General features: G+C 42.9%; 1 long non-coding RNA gene across 3 annotated transcripts in view; it reads right to left on the bottom strand.

Annotated features, from left to right (window-relative positions):
• Positions 1–26,117, bottom strand: part of LOC132028014 (uncharacterized) — a 186,518-nt gene that overhangs the window by 97,269 nt on the left and 63,132 nt on the right. For all 3 annotated transcript variants that reach the window (XR_009407314.1, XR_009407316.1, XR_009407315.1), the window contains exon 4: positions 19,450–19,557. This is a non-coding gene — a long non-coding RNA (uncharacterized LOC132028014). The remainder of the gene's footprint in view (positions 1–19,449; positions 19,558–26,117) is intronic.

Here is a 26,117-nt window from a genome sequence, read left to right as displayed (position 1 = left end):
AAGGAACTGTGAGAAAACAACAGCTATGAACCAAGAAGAGGGCCCTCCTCAGAACACAACGATGTAGGTGTCTTGATCTTGGACGTCCCAACCTCCAGAACTATGAGAAATAAATGCTTTTTGTAAGCAATCCAGTCTGTTGTATTTCATTACAGAAGTCTAAACAGATTGAGACCCTTATTTTTTTGTTTGTTTGTTTGTTTTTCCTTCACCCTAGTTAGTGAATTCTCTGATCCCCCAACCATCCCTTCTAGACCTAACTTCTGGCTTCTCTCATAATATTACAATGCCTAATCTCTGGAATAAATCACTCATTTCAGGTCTTTCATTCCCCAACAAAACTCATAATTTTTGAGTCAGAAACTTGGGCAGAGCTCCAGTGGGTGATTCTTCCAACTACAAGTGTTGACTGGGTCACTAGATGGTATCCAGCTGGTAGTTGAACTACCCTGGAGGGTCCCCAAAAGTCTCAGTCACATAAATGGCACCTTGATAGGAGTATCTGGACCTGACCATACTCGCCCCTCTACATCTCCATGGGGTCTCTTCCACAGGCTATCTGAACTTCCTACAAGGAACCTCAAGGCTCCAAGGGAGCAGGAAGTTGTCAGGCCTCATAAAGGCTAGCCTGAAGCAGGCATAACATCCCTTCCATGGCATTTCACTGGTTAAAGCAACCTTAGTGAAGGAACAAGAAACAGACCAATGTCTTGATGGAAGGGATGCTGAAGTATTTTCGGCCATCTTAAATCTACTACCAAACCAACTGGCCTTGTTTGTGTTAAAGCCAGATCAGTTAGAATTATGCCCTATCCTCCTAATTCCTCCTCACCCCTTTTGCTGCCTTTTCCCACATTTATTTATTTATCTACTCATTTAGTTATTTTATGTGATCCTTAAATTGCCAAATCCTTTCATGTGGCCATCTTCCCAGATAAGATTATAAACTCTTTGAGAACAGATAGGTATCTCCCATACCTATCTGCTATCTCCAGTGTCCCCAAGTCTGTGGCCTCTGAGAAGCTCACAGATACAGGAAACCCAGTCTATGAGAGGGAGACCTGGGGATCAAACATGGTAGAGTCCTAGTGGAACTGGAAGCAAAGTGTAATGTTTGACGCAGTAAACATCCCATCATGGTAACTAACTAACACAGAGCCAGTCAATGGCACCCTCTCACACACCAGTCTAAAGCTCCTTTTAGACAAACTCTGAGTGTGGAAATAGCAGTTTTCTTACTCTCCTAAAAAACTTTTCATAATTAAGAAAAAAACACTTTATATAATTTTAAATTAATATTCACCATAAGCCAGAGTTTAAAAGCAATGGGTAAGAAACGTCTTTAAAACAACAACAAAAAAACTTTGGATTTTGAAATCATTTGAATCTCACACAGAAGTTGGAAAAGTAGTACAAAGAGTTCTTATGTACCCTTGACCCAGCTTCCTCAAATAATAGCATCTTCCATAGCTATAGTACAATGATCAAAACTAGAACATGGTTTCTGACATAATTCTACTGTACTAATAAACTACAGACACTTCAGATTTCACAAGTGTTTATATATTTATTTTTATGACAGAGATTGTGAAATGTCACCACATGTACAGATTCATGTAACTACGAACACAATCAGGATGCAGGACTGTTTCATGATCCCCCCAAAATATCCACCTGCCACACTTTAATTGTCGGATACTCCACCACCCCATCACAGACAACACAATATACAAGTAGTGCACTGGGAAAAGGATAATAGCCACACACAGTTCCACTGAGAACAGAGACAAGTAAGAAAATGCCAGACATCAATCCCTAACAATGAAGTAGCTCTATAGGGAAAAACTTCTGAGGTCCCCACACCTGGGCAGTAGAACAACTTTTTTAATTAGACCCTAATTCTGCTTTCTGGGAAATTCACAGTTGGATGCCAACAGGCAGCAGACTCTGACAGAGACTGGCACCAGGAGGTTACCAGAAAATGCTCTTGGGAGTAACTCCTGTGGAGAAAAGCCAATAAGCAGAATTGAAAAGAAAGGTAGCTCTCCATCCACAGTCTCACTGGAAGCTTCAGCCATCCCATGGCGGGGGGGGGGGGGGTCTAATGATGGGCTGTCTCTTCAACACTATCCTGAGATGCGTTGAGAACACTGGCCTTTTATTCTCACTCTGAATGGCCCCTAGGTCTAGAGGCTGCCATGTCTTTGGAGAAGGCAGCAGAGGGTTGTTGCCTATCAGCACTCCCAATATTGGGGTTAAGAAGTTTTTAATCTTGAATGGAGGTACAAATGGAGCATCCCAGCATCTCTCCCACATCCATCCCACCCCAAGAGAGGAACGGTATTTACAGATCCCAGGTTGCTGGACCATGAGGACTCCAGAAACCTTACAGAGAGTACAGGGCACTCTCCGGATATGCTGGGCTTTGAGCCAGATGGAGTAATACTGAGGAAGAGGAAAGTAGTCTATATGTGGGAATAAGAGTGTGAAAGTTAGCTGGAGATTACTGGGGTGGACTTTGGCAGAGACAGGTATCCCCCCAGCAGAACTGCGTGTCTCTACCTCAGGAATGCAGAGTTTCTAGAACTGGCTTTCCTGGCACAGACTTCACTTCCCATATCCCCTACTACCACAGTTATAGTGGCTTTGTATTTATTTCCATTCATTGAAATAAAAGCAAAAACGATGCATACTGTATACAACCCAGGCCTTTCAAAACCTCCCAGTACTGCTTCTCCAAGCCCCTTCCCCTTTCGGCCTGGGTGCAATGAAACCATGTGTTGAAGGTAACAAAACTTCAGTCAGCCTGGGTCCCAGGTAATGGCATGAGGGAGAGCCTTCCTCCATCCTGTTTCCCTGCCAAGCATTGTTTTATGAACAGCCCTCACGCGGCTTTGATGTTTTTGTCATGGTGGCTAGCTCTACGTAATCTAATACAACACACACACACACACAAATAGTTTAAAACACATTTTTTTTTAAGCTTTTATTTATTTATTTGACAGACAGAGATCACAAGTAGGCAGAGAGGCAGGCCGAGAGAGAGGAGGAAGTAGCCTCCCTGCCGAGCAGAGAGCCCGATGCGGGGCTCGATCCCAGGACCCTGGGATCATGACCTGAGCCAAAGGCAGAAGCTTTAACCCACTGAGCCAGCCAGGCACCCCCCAAAACACAATTTTTAAAAGACATTATTCACAGCAGTCACAGTGACAAAGATTTTAGGCAGAAATCTAACAAATTTGCAAGACCTTAATGGGGAAATTATTAACGTTTGTTGAAAGACACTGAAGAAAAGTGAGAGTGATACAGGCACACAGAAGACAGAATGGTCACATCCACAAAGAGGAAGATATAATAATGTAAAGATGTCACTTTTCTTAAAATGAGCCTCAAGATTAAGTACCAGTCCTATCAGTAGTCAATGAGGTATTTCATGAAACTTGACAAGCTTCTTTTAAATGGATACAAAATAAAAATTGTCCAAAAGAACCGAGACACTCCTGAATAAGAAAAGATAGGACAACTCTCCTTTCTAGATAATATTATTTTTAATTCTTAGGATTATGGTAATGTGGCATAAGTGCAGAGACAGATGAAGAACAATGGGCAGGAACAGAGATCCCTGCAACAGACCCATGTGTCTGCTCAAACATGACCTATGACAGAGGAGGGGAAAGACTAGACCACCAAATAAATGGGGCCAGGGAAGGAATTAGTCATCTAAAATTAGCTTGGACTTGAAGAGGAAAAGCAAAGCTTTGAAAACTTTTAGAAGAACTATACAACAGTATCTTTATAAACTAAGGGTGGAAAAAAATTTCTTAAAGCACAGGACCCTGGTGATGGCTATTAAGGAGGGCACGGATTGCATGGAGCATTGGGTGTTATACGCAAACAATGAATCATAGAACACTACATCAAAAACTAATGATGTACTGTATAGTGACTAACAGAATACAATTTTTAAAAGGCACATGACCCATAAAAATAAATGACTGGGTATGTTAAAATTATGAATTTGTGGTTATCAAAATATACCACCAAGAAAGTGAAAATAGAAGTTTCAAAACTCTGTAAAAATAAAGAGAAAGACAATCTGATAAGAAGTGGCCAAAGCGTATGAGTGAATATATTTCAACGGGAATGTACATACACTGCAGGGAGAAGCAGTAATTAATAAAAATAATACAAAGGATGCTTTGATATTGCCTTATAAAATTTAATTTTGGCTTCAGGCACATGAAAACCAGGAAAGCCATGTCATAATGCTCACGGTTCTAACAGATAAGTGTTTTTAAGAGTGGAAAAGTGGAAAAAATCGACATGTATGTAGGCAGAAGGTAGATAAATTGTGATGCACTTATGCAGCGGTATGCTCCTCAGGAGTGAAAATAAGCGTGTTATGGCACTGCGTCTCACTATGAATGGATCTCAGACAAGAGGCTGAGTTAAAAAAAAAAAAGTAAGATGTAGAAGAATTCATAAATATCATAATTTACATAAATTTTAAAACACGATATTTAGGTAGATACACTTTTTTTTTTTTAGAGACACATTTAAATACATTACAACTGTAACAAAAGGTGAGGCAGTGCTAACCGTGAAAGCCGGAAGAGCAGTGAGCCCATAAGGCATTCACTGCAACATGAAGACAGGACCCCTTGAACTCACTTTGGGAGATCCAGGGTGAAAATTGTAGAGGGTAACACCCGAGGTGAGTTTTGAAGATATGAGATGTGCGAATGAGGGATGGAGGGAGGAGGAAGGAAGGAAATAAGAGAAACAGCATGAGAGGGATGAGGGAGAATCTGAGACAGTGCTGAGAATGATGCTGGACTGTGGTGACTGTGTGCTGGTTAGGGCTTAACGCCTGCATGCGCACACACAGATGCAGACATAGGACACATGTATACATACGTAGTTTACTGCAGTCTCTGGGGGGGAAGTGTGCACACACATACCATATGTATATACAGGCATATATGCGTAGATATGTAGGTTTATTGTGGTCTCTAGGGGGAAAATGTGCACACACACACACATATCCCATATGTATATACAAACATATCATATATGCATACGGGAGTTTATTGTGGTCTCTGGAGAGAAATGCGCACGCACACACACACACACCCCATATGAATATATAGACATACAGCAATACATACATATATATTTAAGTTTGTTTTGTTTTGTTTTGTTTTTAAAAGATTTTATTTATTTATTTGTCAGAGAGAGAGGAGCGAGAGTGAGCACAGGCAGACAGAGCAGCAAGCAGAGGCAGAGGGAGAAGCAGGCTCCCTGCCAAGCAAGGAACCCAATCTGGGACTCGATCCCAGGATGCTGGGATCATGACCTGAGCTGAAGGCAGCTGCTTAACCAACTGAGCCACCCAGGTGTCCCTATATTTAAGTTTTTTGTGAATTTTTTTTTATATGAACAATGTGGAGCCCACAATTTGCAAGTAATAATATAACAAAATACTCCTTATTGTAAACTCCATATAGCCAACAGACACTCAAAAAATGTTTCACTGAGTTTTGCTAAACTGTTTTATCCTCGGTCAACCTACAGTTTCAAGTTAACCATGATTTGACGGTTGGAGTCACATCCCAGTCCAGTAACTTTACCTAATAAACTTACCGTGATTAAATTGGATGAGTGGCGTACTTTTAAAACTATTTCACACCCTTATACAAGTTTGACTCATGAACCAAACCTCTTCTGGCTTCAGTACGACCATATTTCAGTCTTTTTTTTTTTTTTTTAAGAATTTATTTATTTATTTGACAGAGAGAGACCACAAGTAGATAGAGAGGCAGGCAGAGAGAGAGAGGAGGAAGCAGGCTCCCTGCTGAGCAGAAAGCCTGATGTGGGGCTCGATCCCTGGACTCTGAGATCACAACCTGAGCCGAGGGCAGATGTTCAACCCACTGAGCCACCCAGGTGCCCTGAGACCTTCAGTCTTTCATCAGTGAAGCAAACAACCACTTTGCTCAAGTGGGTAATAATGTATAATACCAAAAGACTATTTCCTCAAGTTGAATGCTATCCACTACGTAAAGACTAGAGGATCACCGTACTTTTAAATTCAATCTGAATTACTAATATTTTTGCAATCACTTCCTTAAGTCCAGACAATGAACAAAACAGTAAGTCAACCCCTGACCTGCATCATTTGCCTATTGCTAACATGACTTATTCCCACCTTGGCTGATGGCAGGCTACCAGCATAAAGTCAAGGAATAGGACTTTGGGGTGAGATGGACAGTGTTTCCTCACCACAGATACATTAGACATAACCTCAAGAGGAAAGGAAAAAAAAAGCAGTAAGGTGGGGCGCCTGGGTGGCTCAGTGGGTTAAGCCTCTGCCTTCGGCTCAGGTCATGATCTGGGGATCATGCCCTTCATCTGTCTCTCTGCTCTGTGGGGAGCCTGCTTCCCTTTATCTCTCTCTGCCTGCCTCTCTGCTTGCTTGTCAAAATCTCTGTCGGTCAAATAAATAAATAAGATCTTTAAAAAAAAAAAAAAGAAAGAAAGAAAGAAAAGAAAAAAGCAGTAAGTAAAAAAAGGTGATGAGTTTTCAGTATTTATATTTAATTCTAAAATACTGAGTTTTTAATTAGTTTTAAGTATTTTTAAATAGTAGGTTTATAAAATTTGTTTTTAAATAATGGCCATGTTTAATAACTGGCTTTCACAATTCCTGAAAATTTGGCAACTGGCTATTTGCACTGGAATTAGTCCTCTCCAACCCGCCATGTAGAGGATGGGCTAACTGAGTCAATGGGCTGGTGCAGGAGAAGCTGCTAACATGTTTGCTGGGGCCGACCTGGGACACCGTGGTCCTGCAGCTTTCCTGCTGGGATGTGGCCTTGCACACGGAGTCTGGCGAATGGAATATGAGGGCTGGTGACTGCATCGCATCCAGGTCTGGCTGATGACAGTCTCCCCACCCACCTCTCTCCCGGAGGAGATTTTATCTCCCTTCCTCCGTGTGCCCACTGAAGGGAAAAGAATCCGCAGTCTCAGAAAACAGAGGCAAAAGAAGAAATCTAGGGGCGCCTGGGTGGCTCAGTGGGTTGGGGCCTCTGTCTTCGGCTCAGGTCATGGTCCCAGGGTCCTGGGATCGAGCCCCGCATCGGGCTGTCCGCTCCGCGGATAGCCTGCTTCCTCCTCTCTCTCTTTCTGCCTGCCTCTCTGCCTACTTGTGATCTCAGTCTGTCAAATAAATAAATAAATAAAATCTTTAAAAAATAAAAAAAGAAGAAGAAGAAGAAGAAGAAATCTGGCTCCTTAAAGTTGTGTCCAGCAGAATTCCCTCCCACCTGACCCCTCCACCCACCCACCCATTCACATGCTGACCGGCAGAAGACTGAGATGAGCAAGAAAAGAATTTCACTTTGGTAAATGCCGGAGATTTCAGAACTTCTCTGTCTGTCCTAACAATGAGTGGTTTTGGTTTTGGTTTTGTTTTACTTCAACAAATATAAAATCAATGCAGGGGTTTCTTTGGTTTGTTCTGCTTTGCAGTGAGAATCTCGGCTGTGAGAGTCTCGGCTGTGTTCTGTGCTCACCTTCATTGCTTCCCTAGCTAATCTTCAAGCGTAAACTCCAATTTGGAGACTATTGACGATCTGGACCAGAGAAATGGATCTCTGTGAATAGGCCTCCACAGGCTGGGAATCATACTGAAAAACAAAAATCTACCTGCACTTTGACTTTTTTTTTTTTTTTTTTTTTTTTGGAGAAGCAGCTTCCAAGCCTGGGGGTCTGAAACTCCTTAGGCCCTCCGAGGGAAGCAGGTGGGAAAATCTTAAATGCCCCAGGAAGGAAAGTGTGTCCTCCAACAATAATAAATCAAACTTTTATCCTGGAACAGCAATACTAAAGAAAGTGGCAAATAAGACCAGAATAAAGACATTAATTTTTAGAAAATCAGACCTCCACAAAAAAATATCGACCAGTCTCCCAGGGGAAAGCCATCCCTGCAGGACAACTGGTAGGCACTGGACCAAGTTCAAATACTTCTCCTTCCTCCCTCCGTGCTGCAAGTATGCCGCTCAGCCATCTGACCTTTGAGTTAACGTGAGCAACATTATTCCTCTCTGCTTGGGGTGTCCTTATTTCTTGTTTCGTTTTTTCCTTTCATTGGGAATGCTTCCACATACCTTTAACAATATTATCTTTCGCAGCCTGCTGTCTCTCCCTTTTTTTTTTTTTTTTTTAATCTTTTAGTGGGATCTTTTCAAATGGTTCCTGGCTTGAGTTCTTTCTCTGTTTGCTGACCCTCTGCTACGTGGAAAGATAGGCATATCTCTCCTGAGCTTCACCTTGTTAGCAAGCCCTAAACACAAACACACAGATGTGTCACTCTTTTATCTTCACCTATGGTGCTAGACCCTCCAGTCACAAAACTTTTCTTTTTTCCTTTTTCTCAGAGAGCATAAGAGATAGGGTTCTTAAAAGTAACCTGAAATTGAAATTAGCTCAAAGATTATTTTATGATATATTTCGATCCAAATTAACTGAGAGATATGAAATTTTTAAAGTGCTTCTCTCATAGGTAAGGCTCCTTTTAGAGATGCACCAAATGCTAGCTAAATGCCCTGCCTTAAATAAATTACTCAGCAAAAATTGCAATAACTACCCAATCAAGTCCAGGAGAGTGTCTAGTCAAAACTTGCCTTTGGGTTTCCTATTTTCAACATTTTTCTGTCATCAGTGCTCTGTATCTGTGCTTTTTCACCTGTATTCCTGAGGTACAATAGAAATCAAAAGCCCATTATTTGGGGCGCCTGGGTGGCTCAGTGGGTTAAGTCTCTGCCTTTGGCTCAGGTCATGATCTCAGGGTCCTGGGATCCTGCCCCACATCGGGCTTTCTGTTCAGTGGGGAACCTGCTTCCTCCTCTCTCTCTCTCTGCCTGCCTCTCTGCCTACTTGTGATCTCTGTCTAATAAATAAATAAATAAATTCTTTTTAAAAAAAAGCCCATTATTCAATATCATAGAAAAATAAAGAAATTCTAGTATGTAACACCCAGCTGCTACTATTTTTGCACCCTATCTTCTATGAACTTTAAGGAAGAGAAACTATGACAATGATCGATTATCAATGCCATCCCTTATCCATTTATCATTCTTCTGATAATTGTACCTCAGCTCCCCCCCTGAGACATTGCTGCCCGCCCCCTTGTTAGCTCCTATGCTCAGGAAAGGTTTGGCTGCACACGGAAGAGTGAAGTAGGTGACTCAGGTCACATCCAGAGTATTTCCCTAGGTGAGGGAGTACAAAGAAGGGCAAGTAACCTCAGAGATGGTGAGAAATAAGGTAACTATTTCTGGAACTTGTACTAACTTCTATATAGTGATTTCTTTTTCTTTGGTCTCTCACACTCAGGCTCCCTAGGATTACCATCTCCCATATACGCCATACAAATGGACTATGTTCTTGTCTTAGTTTTACATTCAGGAGCATGGGGGAGGGCGGGGACCAAGTTAACACACATGACAGTCCATCGTCCTCGAAACAGCCAAAACTAGACTGTGAACACTAATTCAAACCAATTCACCCCTGGCTGGGAAACGTTCCAATGGCTTCTTGTGAGGGTTTATAGGAATCTATAAAGTGTGATCCTGCCAACTTCTGACCTTATCTTCTTCCAAATCTCCTCATTTACAGTTCTAGCCACACCAGCCTTCTGTTTATCCTTAAAATATGTCAGCTCATTTCGGTCTCAGGACTTTCACGCCTGTTGTTTATTCTTCTTTGAACCATCTTTCTTAGGATATTTCCATGGCTGTTTCTCAGTTAGGCCTTAAAAAAAAAACCTTCTGAAAAGTTCTTACCCTGTCTAAAGTACTCACCTTATCACCAACTCTCTATCCTAGTTCTTCATGACATTTGTAAATACCTATCTTTGTTCTACCAAGATCTTCTCTTTCCCTTTGGACTACCAGCTGAAAATAAAGTGGAGAAGTTTGTAGTATTTTATGGAGTAAGGAGATAACCTGGAGGAGAATCAATGGGAAAGCAGAGAATTGGAGAAACCATATCCTGATGGTGTTGATTCTTGGTTTAAACAGAATCCCAAACTACCCTAGCCTTTTTCTTCTCAATTAAACTATATATTAAAATCTTTCTTAAGTCTGTGTGAGCTGGGATTCCTGCCATCTGAGTTTAATATATTGTGAACTCTATCTTACTAATAAGATTTATTATTAGTTCCTTACTGAGTAACTATTAGTTCCTTACTTTCCTTACTAATAAGGAAAAATTAGTAGGGACATCATTTAAAGGCAAAGAAAAAAAAAGCAAGCCACAGGCTTCTCCTTAAAAAAATTGTTTTAAGTGTATTTAAAAAAACATACTAGAGTAAAGAATAGTAAAGCTAACAAAACTAACAAAACTTGAAAATATTTAAGTCAAGCAAAACTTTCATTCAGTATTTTGACCTAAATTACAAAGAATGATGTGCAGTGCTCTTCTCTGGAGGTACTTTACAAGAATGTCTCTTCTCCTTGAGGTGACTGCATTGGTATCCAATCTTATAGCAGAGGGAGAACTCAATGACCTCAAGCTTTTTTTTGATCCTGTGAGGTAGATAGGAAGGTAGATACAAAATGTTTGTTCTAGCTGTGAAAGTTGTCTATAAAAAAGTGGACATGTTTAAGGAAAACACAATGTAATTACCAAGAGACACTGGACTAAGAACATGTGCTAGAAGCATGAAATTAAAAAAAAAAAAAAGTAAGAAAGCAGCAGTCCTTTTAAGGGAGGACACATGCCATGAGATTGTGACTAGTCCAAAATGCCTGCAAAATATGGCTGGAGGGTCTCAGCATCACTTATGTGTGTTTTGAGAGTCCTATTCTGCTGTAAATGATATCAAAAGTCCTAACATTTTATATCTGGTACCAAATTCCATTTAAAGAACATGCACCATGCCCATTTCAACAATGTACTTAATAATAGTAATAATAATAATAATAATAATAATAAAATAGACATTTTGGAGTAGTTTATATATGTCAGGTACTGTTTCTAAATACTGAACATGTAGCATGTCTTCTAATCCACTAATCCAATGAAGTAGGTTTTATTAATTACTCTGTTTTATAAATGAAGTCACATCAGCTAAAAGGGCATTTATTCTTTTGATGGGCAAAATGTCAAAGTCTCAAGAAAGGATAACCAAGACAAGATGCATAAGTGACAAAACACAAAGCCAAGTGAAGAATTTAAGAGCCAGCAAATATGGTCCTCACCCAAATTTAGATCTGATCAGATCATCTGATCAGCTAGCTATTGTGAATTATTTTCTTAGAGTTTAATACTATGAGCAAACCACATAAAATCTGAAACTCTGTAATTTTTCAAAGAACTGGAATGGGGTAATTTATATTCAGCATAAGGCAAAAACTCTCAATGTCAGAGAAGAGGCTGATGAAGCTGAGCTACTTAAGGAGATCAAATGGCAAAGAATTCAATAAGGCCAGATTGTGTATGACAGAGGAAATGATAATGTGCCAGTTTGGAAATAAAAATAGGGAAGTCCAAAGAACTTAATGCATGCAAGAATTTTTTTTTTCTCCCTGTTAAAGAAGTCAATTTGAAAAGCTTCAGGGAAAATAAAAGTTCTGTGTTGAGATGGTTTTAGATGCACGAAGAGCTTAAAACACTTTCAACTTGACATGACTTGGCTTCAGGGTCTAGTGGTTTCATTATGAAGTGCAGATGATGTAACATACAAGCATGACTCTTACCATGAACCAAGAAGAGACCTAAAATGGTAAGGAAAACAGTTTGATTGCAAACATGAGTGCGAGGCTTGCTAGCTTCCTCTATTGTAAAGGGATAGACTTTTTACATCTCCTCATGTCATGGCATCTTTTATACCAACTGAATAATTCTTCAGTGACAAATCTATACTCAGGGACAAATCTATACTCAGGGATCTATACTCAGGACCCAGCAACAATGAAGAGGGACATCCCCCTCCCCCACAACACACACACACACCACTCCAGGGTTGTACACCAGTAAGGATCTGGCTGGAACCATGACTTGGGAAGCTCATGCTGTCCACTTCTCTCAGCTCATTGCCTGGGTAGTCTTCTGCTTGGCCCAGTACCAACCAAGGGGTAGTAGGAAGTAAGGTTTAATAGAAATTTTAATTTCCAAGGGACGTTTTCAAAATAAAACAGTAAATAACTGTCTTTCTAGTGGTTGGCTGCAACATCACTCTGGTAAAAAGGGTGAGAGACCTCTTGAGATATTTCCTTACTTTGTTACCAGGATTCCAAGCAATTCGAATTTCTAGAACACATCTGCACTGAGTCATTCCCTCATTGTCCTAAGGTTCTGGGAGCAAAGGTAGGATTCTTTCCTTCTTTTAGACATGGGCATTGAGGTCTGCAGAAACTAGGAGAGCTTATAAATGTCTCAACTGAAAAAAAAAAAAAAACAGATAACTTGAGGTGGAGACTGCTGTAATCTTGAAATCCCCAGCTCCCAGGTTGGGGGTCCCAGGGACCTAGGACCAATCATTTTCTACTACTACTTTTTAATTCCTCATTTCTCATGCTTTCAGTGTATTGTGATGAACAGTAATCCGCATCTATGAAATACCATCTAATAAGTACAGTAAATCCATTTGAAATCATGTGACATGATTGTGATCTGTCTGCCTCCTTTCCTTGCTGGCTTCTGCTAACACACCTGGCCAAACTCAGAAGGGGCAGCTGGAGTCCCTCTTTGAGTCTTTTTTAAACATCAGTCAGAAGCTGAAACTCAAAGCAATGTGACCCCAGCACAACCTGAAACCTAAAAGTTTCCCAAGGCTCTTCTGTGAATTAAATGGCCAAGTTTCAAAAACATGCACATAGCATTTGAATGAGGTTCAGGGTAGCGGTCAGATAAAGGAACGGAACAAAAGAAGGATGAACTTGAACTCAGCCAAAGAGCAGCCATTCTGACAACACAAGAAGACAGACAGTGGCACCCAAGGCCACGCAGAGCTTCCCAGGCCTGGGACAGAGCTGGGGGCCCTGAGACTCTGGCAACACCGTGACTAATTAGAGAGGCCAGGATACCAAGATCAAAGCTGGATCTGGTCTCCTAGACCTGACTGGGACATTTTCATAGCTGCCACCTCTTGTGGTGACACCTTGAAACTTTCTGGGTCAACGAAAAGCTGATCTCTTTCAGCAGGGCAGTGATGCTTCTGGGGAGGACTCATGTGACTCTTTCTCTTGAAATGTGCCCTGGGAGTAGAATAGAATTTCTGTCCCACCTTCCATTCCTTTCAATTAGCCCAGACCAACTTCTATCAGGCTCCATAATGATCAAACCACTCTTTGGGGCCCTAAGAGTCTGTTACGCATTCAAGACAGCACAAGGGGCTGCCACTAAAAATATGGGACACTATCCTGTCACAATCTTCTTTTGGAAATGAGATTTACAGACCCGAAACAATGCTGTAACAACTACAAAACTGTCCTGAAAACCAGCTTAGTCTTAATTATATTCTACATTAAGCAGAGTTCGACTCAGACCCACTCTCAGAATATAAAATCCTAGAGTGCAAGCCCATGTGGTCTGCATCCCCTATAGCATCTAGCATGGACGCTGAGCACAGCAGGTCCACAATGAATAATGGATGGTTTATAGGATTAATCAGTTGGGAAACTGAAATGCCTGTGTTTCCTGATGGTTTAAGTCCCCTGGTAGCACAGGAGATGGAGAGTGGTGGAAAATGCCCCTGGCTTGTTCCAAGAACTTCATTCTGGGTTGCAAAAAGAAGTTTAACTTCTGTTTTGAAGTTCTGGAATCTGTGGGATGGCTTCCCCTTATGATAGGGTGGTGTCCGGTAAACAAGTGTTCTAGTGGGGTGTTACCAGAAAATGTTCCGGGCTCACCTTGATCAACACTTGGCTCATGTCATGAACATTCTCCTACTGGGTTCATCCGGCGGTAGGACAGGTGCTGAAGTACCTTCTAACACAGAGACTGTGCACGCACACGCACACAATGCAGAAACAGTACAAGATAATTGCCAGAAACAGAACTTGCTCAGGAAGAGTGTGGCAGAATGGGGGGATAAGTGTGGAGGAAATGCATAGTCCCAGGAAGCTGGCTGGCCCCCTATTTAGCATGCACACTGGTCAGCTGGAGGAAAGAAACTTCCCACTTTCTGGACTTTCTTATAAAGGGAAATGGCATCTAACCCTCGGTGACCAAATTTTGTCAACTCTAGTTGTGTTTTTACAGACTGATTTTGCTAGTCCTATCCAAAGGAAATAATGGGACTCAGCCATTTATTCCTCCAACTAGGCATGTATGCTGGGTACAATGCTACAAGCTGAGGATATAGTTGTGAATAAGAAAAAAGACCCCTGTTTTCAAGGAGATTATAACTAGTGATAACTGTATAACTAGTGACAACTAGTAATAACAAGTAATCATGAGGTGTAGTATTTTATTCCATTAGTTACATCCTTAGGACTACTGATATAACCAGTACATATCATCCTAACTAGTGATTTCAGAGAGAAAAGATGCTCTCTCTGAAGGCAATTAAATAGGATGGGCTGATACTGGAGGGGTGTTTATGACAGTCCTGAACGAAGGGGTAACATCTGAGAGTCAAACTGCAGGGAGGAGAGAGTATTCCTGGCAGAGGGAAGAGCAAACCCAAAGGCCATCCCTTTCCTTATTTATGAGCATGCTCAGCCTGATTTCTGACCCAGACAGCCTTCCACAGCAATAAAAGCTATGTGTTAGTGTGGCCTCCACTCTGAGGTTATCTTTCAGCTGGCCCGAAGGCACAAGAGCTAAGGACAGAGACCCAGCAGAAAGATTGTTTCTTAGCTTCCAAACAGTAAAGAAAACATAAGAACAGTAACCACCGGCCAGGCCACATCTCCTACCTCTCCTTGTGGTAAGGTCCTTGTGGCCTAGGGGGAATGAAAGTTATCTGCAAGGGTCCGGGAGGAAAAGGGTGGGTGGTGACAGAGTGTTACCTGCTTTGCCTGCTCGTAAAGCAGAGTCCCCACGGGCCCACCCCACGGCCTGCGCTGAGGCTGACCGGGAGACGGGCTCTCTTGCTCCAGGCTGAAATTACCTCCTCTCCCTACATTCTCCCTTCACAACATCATAACCTCCCAAACTGAGTGACAGAAGGAAGAAGGCAGGGAGGCAGCTTACTCCTGGGGTTTTAGCTCTCTGTCCCGACAAATTTCCGATCTTTTCTTATACTGGTGAGCTCTTCCTTCAGCAACTACAGCGACATAGTTAAAAACAAAGGGTTCTGGAGTCAGGCTGCCTGGATCCAAATCCCGGCTCCACCTTTGCTGGCTACGTGACTTGGAACCGCTTACTTCATCTCCCTGAGTTCTGGTTCCCTCATCTGCAGGACGGTGGCTAGGTAACCTCCCACTGTGGCCGTGAAGGTAGAGAGAGTCCGTGGAGAGCCAGAACGCACGCACCTACAAGGAATGGGCCCCGGATCAAAGGCACGTCCTAGTAACCCCCAAAGGCTTGACGCTCTGCGTGCATGTGGAAACATGAAGAACATCTGGTTTTATGGGAGGCATTAGCACCTATGACAACCTCAAAACCCCTGAATTAGAGGAAGGGGGAAAAGAACTGTCATCTTCCCGTACCATGCTTTTAGCCATGTTTCCAGAATGAGCTAAGAAGGGCTCAAGGACGGAAAAGTACATTTGTTTCAAATAAACATTAAAACAATCACAAGAATTAAAAGAAAAGCTGCCTTGCAGATGTCTGGCCATTCACAGTCGCCCTGCTTTTGGATTGTTCCCAAGCAGCAAAGGGAAGAGGGAATACAATTTGAAAGTTTTGGGCTCCCCATGAGGTCACTGCAGATTCTATTTTCATAGTAAGACTTCCAGATGATTAGTAATTTTTTTTTTTTTTTTAACAATAAGCCTCCAAGGAAAAGAAGCACCAAGCTGGTTCTCTCCCTGAATGCTTATAAACATTCATTATTTTATGCCCTTCTGTTCTCCTTTTCTGTTAGGCTAAATTTTTTTCAAGGCCAGAGACCAGACGTGTTCTTTTTATATGCCAACAGCAAAGCTGATTTGTGTGGTAGTGATATTCATCGGTTGTCATTCACCTGTACTTCTTTAGAATGGGGGTCTGGTGAATATTTCACAGCCATGGGGTATTATATTACTTATCCTTGTTTTCCAGTGGCCTGGCATAGCTCCTGGAATACTGGTTTCCACTAACGTTTGTTTAAGGGAAGAGTTAAAATAGTAGAAGCTATATAAGGTTGCTAGGAGCTCCCAGAGAAATGTAACACAAAATAGCAAGAGGAGAAAAGTAAACCCAGTATGTTAGCACATGCTGATGATGTAGTTAACATAAGATTAAAAAGAGTATTTTAACTCCCGTTGGAAGGGATAATAAGAGTTTATTTCCCACCCACATAAGGAATTAAAAAAAAAAAAAAGAAAAAGTATAGCCAGGCCTGGACTGAAATGATAGTTCCATTGTCACCAGAGACTCGGGCACTTCTGTGATGACAAAGATGTGGCCCCCAGCCCAGAAAGGCTGCTGGAGTCCCAGCCATCACAGTCACATTCTAAGAGGAAGGGAAGAAAAAAAACCATCCCCGGATTTCTCTATAACACATTTGGTTATGTTCCTTAGCACAAACATAGTCACCTGACCTCAGCTAAATGCAAAGAAGGCAACTGCCCAGTTGTAGGCTTCTATTTGCCAAGAGGACCATAAAAATAACTCTAATACGAAAAGGTTTAGGAGCTTGCAGAGGATTCCATGTGCGCTTAGGTTCTGTGGTGGGGGAAGAATGTGGGCAGAGAAGAGATTTGGCTCTTAGGAATGGGCAGCCCAGAGTAGCCAGAGCAGCAGCCCGTTCGTCTGGGGCTTCTGACAAAAATAGATACACATACACACGTAATGAGGTAAAATAATTTAAAGGCCAATAGAAGATCTTAAAGTGGTTACAGCTGATGTTTTCAGTCCAGTTTATCACAGTAGAGAAGCAGAAAGAAGAGATCTAGGGAAGAAGCTCAGACCCAAGGAAAGATTCAACTATCAGCCTGCTGTCCCCACTTGCGGAATCTTTTAGAACCTGAGTATGACCCCGGGGTGGGGGAAAGACGACAGAAAGACGACGGATCCTTACCCCGAGTGAACACTGTGATGTCAGGGGGACCCCCCTGCTGCCTCTCTCCCCAGTCTATGTTTGGGATCTGTTTTGGGCTCCTGTTCTTGGATCGGTCCTCTCCCAGATCTTCTGTAGCCCTAAATATTGTGATACTGTTATTTCTGCAATGATAGTTCTCAAAATACTTGCTCTTGAAAGACTTGAGAACCAGCCACCACTGTTCGACGCCAGCCTCCCTCGGGCACACCAGCTCCTGAGCCCACAACAAGCAGGCTGCGAGAAAGTAACTGATCAGAGATTCTGCAGGAAGACTCAACAGCCCCTAAGAAGCTTCTGTTTCCCTGGGGGGGATGTTCATTCCTTTGGCACCTGTAGCTGAGACAAAGGCATAACTAAGGTCCTCCTCTATTCCTGGTGGGAGAGAGGGGGTCCAGGACAAGGGCCAGGGCCAGGCTAAGGGGGTCTTTGGAAATCCCGGTGCCCTGGGAAAATCACCTCTGGCAGAGAGCAGCAGTGCTAGTATGAGAAAAATCGTTTATCAGACTCCTGCTGACCCGGCTTCAGGCCCCAAATTCAGAACAGATGAAAATGGAAATGGCTAGATTGGGGTGGGAGGGGAGTTGTTGTTGTTTGGTTTGGACAGGTTTTTCTTTGGTATCATGGAAGAGAGACGGCAAGGCAGTTCACTAACCATGTCTATATATTTGCCTCCAGCCTCTCCCTTCCTGCTCTAGAAACCAAGAAATGTCCAAGGCACAAACAGGTGTGGACCAAAAGCATTAAAGGAATTCTATACAATTGATCTACTGTCAGCAGCGAAGCAAACCCAGTCAGCCTGCTTCCAGCCCGCCCTCAGCACGTGTCTGAGGCCTCCTGCCCGGCAGGTGTGTTAGCTCAGGACGCGGCTAATCTGAGGGCTTTCAGTTGACGGCTCACCTCACGGCTTGTAATACGTTGAAGAGCTTCAGAAAACTCAAAATTCTGGATCAGCCCCACCCTCTCTTTCGCCCCCAACCTTTCCGAGTGCTGGGATAAATGTCAAGAAGTCTCTGCACACGGTCTGTTCTGTCTACATAGTGCTGAAAAGATGACAGCGGTCACCTCAGGGATTAGCACGGCATGCGGGGATTTTCACAGTGTTTTCGGGACTCAGTCTGGATTCATCTCTACTGAATCAGAAGGTGGGAGAGTTTTTAAAGCAATAGGGCAGGAGGATTATAGGTCACCTGGATTCCACAAAGGCCTGTGTGAGAGGGAGGTCAGGGACCAAGAGGCAGGAAAAACCTATTTAACTTTAGTCAAGCCAAGGGGAAACACTACATTCTTCTTCGTAAATCCTTACCATAACACCCCAGAATCATGCATCGATATGCCCATTTTATAGATTAGAAAACGGAGGCAGAGAGACTTGCCCTAATTCACAAAGCCCAAGCCAGCCCCAAGTTCACATTCCTGCCACAGCTCCCAATTCCCCATACATGCAAATTATCTCTTACTGCGGTCAGAAACTGGTTCAACTGCATTACTCCCAATGGCTGCCTTGGGCATGCCTCGTGCCTTTGAAGGCTCAGTGCAAGGACAGCACCAAGAGAAATAAAAGAGTCCAGAAAGTATCCGATCATAGAAATCAAGGCAACAAGAAGTGGGAAAAAGAAACTGAAAGCCAAAAGTCAAATGGCGCATTTAAAGATAATTATATCTTATGACACAGGAAAGGATACTGGGGACTTCCAAGAGAGAAATTTCAGTACAGCTGTGAGGATGAAAACAAGACAGCACAGGGTTAATGGAAGTGGCAGATGGATAAAAAGTACAGGTATGGGGTCACAGTTAAGTAATAAAAAGAAGAAAGTTTGGATACGGGTGGAAAAACAAAAATCTTTTCGTTTTCCAGTAATAAGGGAAAATATGTTGAGAACCTGAAGCAATTACTCTGGGTCTGATATATTTATAAAGGCTTCTATGTAGGTTGCTAATGTATACACAAGAAGTATATGGGTTTATAAGAATATTCTCTATCTCTACCACACTTGGATCAGTCCCATCTCTAATAGGTACATTCATAATAGGGGGGCAGGGGACACTTAGCCCAGGGATCTGATTAGTGTGGAAGGGCACTGCTCTCAGCCTACTTGCCAGACCAAGCCACGCTAGCTTACTACCTTTGAGGAGCTTCTACCATGGGCCTAGAGACAACACAGATGGTTTGTTTTGCCTGGGGTCTTAATCAGTTCAGGCTGCTCGAACGGTTCACCAAAGACTGAGTAGCTAAAATAACAGGAACTTACTTCTCACAATTCTGGAGGCTCAAAGGTCCAAGACTCAGGGACTGGCAGATCTGGTGTCGGTCAGGAACCCTCTTCTTGGTTTGCAGATGGCCGTCTTTTCACTGTTTCCTAATACCACATAGAGAGCGGAAAGGAAGTAAGGTCACCTGGGTCTCTTCTTTTAAAGCGCCAGTCCCATTCATGAGGACTCTGCCCTCCTGGTCTGATACCTCTACTAATATCATCATGCTGGCGGTTAGGATTTCAACGTACAAATTTGGGGGATGACGCAAACATTCAGTTGCCACTTGGCAACATGGGTCAGAGTTTCTAGGGCTCCAAGGAAAGACGCTGACGTTCTTAAAAGGGTTTGTGGATGTGGCAGTAGTTGTCACATTTGAAGGTGATTGGTGTTTGCAGAGCATCGAAGAGGAAAGCTGTGGCTTTGCGTGATCTTTCCCTCTGATTGATACCTGTTTTCAAATACTGATCATTCGCCAGCCTGTGACAATCCCCAGCTGTTTGCTCTGAGGCCATCAGGCACAGATTTGATCAAACAAGGATATCTTTGTCTTATTAACTTTTTGTGTACATACATCTTGTCTAGCTACAGGCAGTTAATGCACCTAAAAGAAGCTAACCTATCTTTCTACCCTGGACTTTCAGCACTCCTTAAAGCTGTCCTCTTCTTTAAGCCAGACCCACACCTGATCAGTAGTTTGGTGGATTTATTCCTCTGCTCATTTCCTGTTCTTGGGGTCCGTTTCTCTCCTATGGTTCTCCCCAGAGCAGGCCTTCTCTTGCCTCCATAGCTATCACCTGGCAAATGAACGCCTGTTGTTCCATTTTATGTTTACGATTCATCTTTCCCAGGGACCATCCTAAATCTGCTTTTCCTGGAAACACTCACAGTGATATCTTTGTGCTCCAGGGCCCAAAAGAGGCCGAGGGGCAGGGAACAATTAACAGTCGAGATCAAGTGTTTTCAATTATATCTGTGCTTTCTCGGCTGGAAAGGAAACAGCCAGCGCCTCAGTCCCGAGTGTGCACGGACACGTGGAGAATTTTTTTTACCGAAATGTGCAACAAACACACTCAAAACACCACAAATTGGTATCAGAAGTAGGTGAAATAACTAAGTATAAAAAAGTATATCTGGTCCAATCGTGGATAAAACGTCCCCTGAACCAAGTCAGCTCCTAACAATGTTATTAGAGGACAGGAGGAATTTCATGTCAAGGAACAGATCGAGCAATCCAGGATATCTGTAGCCACAATGCTACGAAATGTTCTGAGGGTATTTGAAAAGTTAAAAGTTTTTCAGATTCCTATTTAAGGTCATTGGTTAGAAATGAGTATGCTCCCATTGTTGGTCATACTCGGGCGTTGTTTAGGTTCATTGTCTCCAAAAACTGTCAAGGTCACTAAGTGATAAGAGGCCCTGGGTGGTGCTGGGAGCAAGGGGAGCTGGCCGGAGAGCTGGCCTGAGGACCCGGCCTGGGGACCTGCCCAGGACGCAGCTGCACTGACCACGTGGCAAAAGGGAGAGGCTGATGTCCTCGGTCTGGTCAAAGAGAAACGAAGTTTTTATAGTTCTTGGTCTCCCAAATACACGTACTCAAACCATCCGTTCCTGGGCGTGTGCCTTTTACACTCCATTTGAAAAGCTAAACACTGAAGGAAGATTTATCCATTTTAAAATGCCGTCTGTGTACAACCTGAAACCTGCTTGTGTCCTTCTGGCTTACAACATTGCTCTGGCAAAGGCTGCCTGAGCAAGGCCTTTTACCGTTTGCCCTTAGACCATCCGGCCTCAGAGCAGAGAGGGGCAGGTGGTGGGTGCAATCTGTGAGCTATCCTACAGCCTAATGAGGCAGGAGAATAAAGGTTCCCTGTGTGGAATGTTCTTCTGAGGAGGCTCTTTGCAGATTCCGGCAAGTCTAAGGAGACTGTCAAGTGAGTCTCCCATGTTCCTCTGGCTGTAGGAGTGAACTGTCAGTCAGTGACACAAAGTGACCATGCCACAGGCTCAGCCTCCCCCTGGACCGGTGAGCAAGGGCTGTGCTTATTTCCAAGACCAGACTCCTCTCAGCTAAAGTGACCTCTCCCCCAGCCTGCTTCGGTCTGCAATGGAGTGTCCCCTGGAAGCTGGTAACCACGGAGGAAGACAAAGAGAGGGTCAGCCTGCGCAAGGGGGGGGGGGCATGAAGGAAAGGAGCTAGGGGGAAAGGCAGGGATGCCATTAAGCTGGCTCTCCCGGGGCCTTCAAAGAAAGCTTTAGAACTAAGATAGAGGATTCAGAGAGCTGTGCTGTGGGCAATTGAAGGCTGAAGGTGTGCAGACCAGCTGGTACAAAAGCAAAGAGTAGAGCTGGACCTGGGAGCAGCACCCCGCGGCTGTTACTGAAAAATTCACAGGCAAATGTCAGCTCCACCTGCAAGCATTATGGAAAGGGTGGAGATGACGGTGTCTTACTTTTATTAACATATATGAACACCAGGCTTTCTGATCAGGTGGGAACAGCAGGGATGAATCATCTCCTGTCTCCAGGATCAGCTGTGGTGTTGGGCTGTGGGTGTGTGTGTGTGTGTGTGTGTGTGTGTGCGTGTTTTCCTGGGTGCAGCAGACAATTGCTGCACATTCTTCAGGGTGGAATTAATAAATTAGATAGTCTGGAACAGAAAAATGTTACCAGTGGGCAGAGGATCTGGGGGAAATATTAAAATGATGTAGGAGCAGGTGGTTGCCGTGTGCCATGCTGGGAGCTATAAATGCAGACAGCACAGGGAACGAGTCTGGAGTCATAGCTCGAGCATATCCCCGTAAAGGACATCCTTCCCAAGGCAGCAGGCAGAGCGTGAACTCACACCCACCCCCCGGCTGTCCAGCGTGGTACCCCCTTTCCCCATGAGCGTGCACAGTGGTGGGCATACTCTCGCAGAGCTGATTACCCTAAGATTCCTTTGATACCCTAACATACCTTAATTACATTCCTCAAATGCGCGTGTGCAAAGGATCATGCGGGAAGTTACACTTTATTATATGAACATATTTTCGGAGTCCTGCCTACCCCACTAGAGATCTGAGTCAGTACATGAGGGATGGGGCTCAGAATAGTGAATTTTTCAAGCTCCTCAAAACTTTGAGAAAACAGTTTTAGCTAAACCAGTCTAACATCAAAAGAAATTAAGCAATAAACATTTCCTTCAGACTGTACTGTTTTCTTCCCTCGAGGGTTTTGTACTGCCAGCTCCCAGGGACCATCCATAGATAAGAAGTGGTCTCAGAAATTTGCTGCTGATAGACATTTCCATCTTAGATTAAGTTTAAGTCAACATGTTACCTATCTTAGGAGTATTCGGGATGTACAGCACAAGGCTTATTTTAGAACGGGAGGTTGTACAGTCAGGTGAAGGATTTCTCACAGCAATTGGGAGAACAAGACTGTCCTGCTGCTCCCAGAAATCACAGAGAACCCGGCACAGCCTAGAGCTAAGCCAGGCTCTAGATGTACGTGACCTCTTATTGAGATCATACCACCACCAACGGAATCCACTAGATCTTCCTATCTTAGTCTGTTCAGGCTGCTGTAATGAAAATACCATAGATTGAGTGGCTTAAAGAACAAACATCTAATTCTCACAGTTCTGGAGGTTGTCTGAGATCATGGTGGTGGCACATTTAGGCTAGTGAGGACCAGCTCCCTGATTCATAGACGGACGTCTTCTCATTGTGTTCTGATGTGATAGAGGAACAAGAAAGATCTCTGGGGTCTGTTTTATAAGACCACTAATCCCATTCACGAGGCAAAACCTTCACCTCCAAAACCATTGCCTTAGGGATTAGGTTTCAAGATACGAATTTGAGGGGGTGCATTCAGCATACGACACCTCCAAAGCCAGACTCCTATTAGTTAAGGCAGAGGGCCAGGAGAGCAGAAAGAGCTTTGGTCAGGCAGTCCAACCTGGTCTTCGATGTTATCTTCAAACACATACTTGAGCTTAACCAGAGTCTGGTAAAAAGTTTCCCCACTGCCTCTGGCAGTGGACAGACTCATCGATGCATCATCAGCAAGATGCTGTCTGTCACAGGCAATCACCCTAATCATTGCTAGGCACACAAATCACAGTAAGTGTTCATGCATAAAGTGAAACTGATTAGAGAAAACAAACTTCACCAAGACATCCGTTCAAGATCAGATTCCTTCATATGGAATCACCGGTACGTACGCATCTTTATTGGGCTGGGGGTATCCTGGCACATGGAGAAACTGTCCTCCATAAAACCCAACCACAATGATCTGCCATCCACCCATCTCTGGGCCACATGCGAAGCCTGCCTTTTTCCCGATAAAAGCACCCTTTATTCCCTGGAGCTACCAAAGAAAAGCAATACAAATTAATTAGCACCTTTTCCATTTTGTCCTCATCGTTCGAAATCCAATTAGATCTAAGTGGAAGGGGGCCTTGCTCTTGTGGACAGTCTCACTGTGCTTAAGGATGGCTTGGTGGTTGAACTAGGTAAGGAGGCCAGCAAGATAAAATGACCTTTAATTTACAACCTTATCTAAGTGTCAAAAACAAAGTATTGTTGAGAAAATCAGTAGTGGTTACCAAAGCCAAAAAAAAAAAAATGTGCTTAATACTTCCAAGATGGCAAGAATTATGCTTCTTTTGTTGTTTACATGAAAGGAAATGGGAATAATGGTCACTGTATATGTTACTATTTACTGAGCACATAATATGTATGTGCTGACTTACAAGTTTACATAAATGATCTCTTTTAATTTTTATAAATGTTCAATGAGTATGTTACATTTATTATTCTCATTATACACATGAGAAATAATTGGGGGGCTTTTGTGGGGGGAATTCAGTTCAACTGATGTGTAAGAAGCTATAGATAAGAAAGTTCACCAGGGTCCAGGTCTCCTTTATAAAATAACTAAGGCAAAAAATTTTGAGACTCCAATAGCTTTCCTAACACCTAATGCAAAGCAGAGCAAGGTCTCAGACACAGGTATGTTGATGCCAAAGCTCACATTTTAAAGGCTGCACTAAGGTGTTTTTTACATGGTTTTATTGTTTGGATAAATCAACAGTGAGGGACATTATAGTCCACATGTTAAGAGCATATATGGATTACTTTTTAAAATGTCTCTTACTGCCATATACTTGGGGCAACTACCATCAAATAAATTGATAACTGCTATATGTTTCCTCACACTGAAACTAGTCTTAAAGTTGGGACATTTAAGGAGTTGATAAGCTATAATTTGATTTGTTGTTGATGAAACACGTGAATCATGGGCTCAGGAAGTTAAAAGCCATGTTAGTCATCTTCCGTAGGACCCCAGATCCAATGCAGGAATTCTATCTGCAGTATCCCTGGTAGAAAATCCTACTAGCTCAGACAACAGGCACTTTTCTTATTAATGCTTTAAGATTCAAATCAAGAAGTAACTTCTGTAGGCTCTCCCTGATGGATAAAGTAGGGTTTCTTTTAATGTTTATAACTAATTAGGGTGCAGTTTACCTAAAAGATGATCATACAATTTTTTTCTCATATTTTCTTCCCAGCTTTTTTAAAAAAAAATTCAAATAGCCAACATATAGTACAACACTAGTTTTTGATATAGAGTTCAATGATTCATTACTTGCGTATAACATCCAGGGCTCATCACATCACACGCTCTCCTTAATGCCCATCACGGAGTTTCCCCGTCTCCCCACCCACCTTCCTTTCTGCAGCCCTCAGTTTGTTTCCCAGAGTCAAGAGTCTCCTATGGTTTGTCTCCCTCTCTGATTTCTTCCCATTCAGTTTTCCCTCTTTTCCCCTATAGTCCTCTGTGCTATTTCTTACATTCCACGTATGAGTGAAACTACATGATAATTGTCTTTCTCTGATTGACTTATTTCACTTAGTCTAAGTTCCATCCATGTCCATGTAAATGAGTAAGTACTCATCCTTTCTGAAGGCTGAGTAATATTCCATTGTATATATGAACCACATCCATTCATCTGTTGAAGGACATCTCAGCTCCTTCCACAGTTTGGCTATTGTGGACATCACCGTTATGAACGCTGGGGTGCACGTGCCCCTTCTTTTCACATCTGTATCTTTGGGGTAAATACAAAGTAGGGCAATTGCTGGGTCGTAGGGTAGCTCTGTTTTCAACTTCTTAAGGAATCTCCATACTGTTTTCCAGAGTGGCTGCACCAGCTTGTATTTCCACCGACAGTGTAAGAGGGTTCCCCTTTCTCCACAACCTCTCCAACATTTGTTGTTCCCTGTCTTGTTCATTTTAGCCATTCTAACTGGTGTAAGGTGGTATCTCACTGTGGTTTTGACTTGTATTTCTCTAATGACAAGTGATATGGAGCCCTTCTTTCATGTGTCTCTTGGCCATTTGTGTGTCTTCCTTGGAGTCCAGCTTCTTTGAGATATATTTAACATAGTATAATAGTGTGTAAGTTTAGGCGTGTAATGGGATAATGTAAATTTGAAAAATATATATATATTGTGGTAAGAACTTTCAAGATCTAATCTCTCAGCAACTTTCAAGTTTACAATGTTGTTAACTATTAACTACAGTTCACATGCTGTGCCTCAGATCCCCAGCTGGCCAGGCTCCACATTCAAGTGGGGACACCAGTGGGCTCCCCAGTTAGACAGGGTTGCGGACTATG

This window comes from Mustela nigripes, chromosome 12 (assembly GCF_022355385.1).
Source record: "Mustela nigripes isolate SB6536 chromosome 12, MUSNIG.SB6536, whole genome shotgun sequence".
NCBI lineage: Eukaryota > Metazoa > Chordata > Mammalia > Carnivora > Mustelidae > Mustela > Mustela nigripes.
Note: the sequence above shows the minus strand (reverse complement) of the source record. Positions and strands in the feature narration are given on the sequence as shown.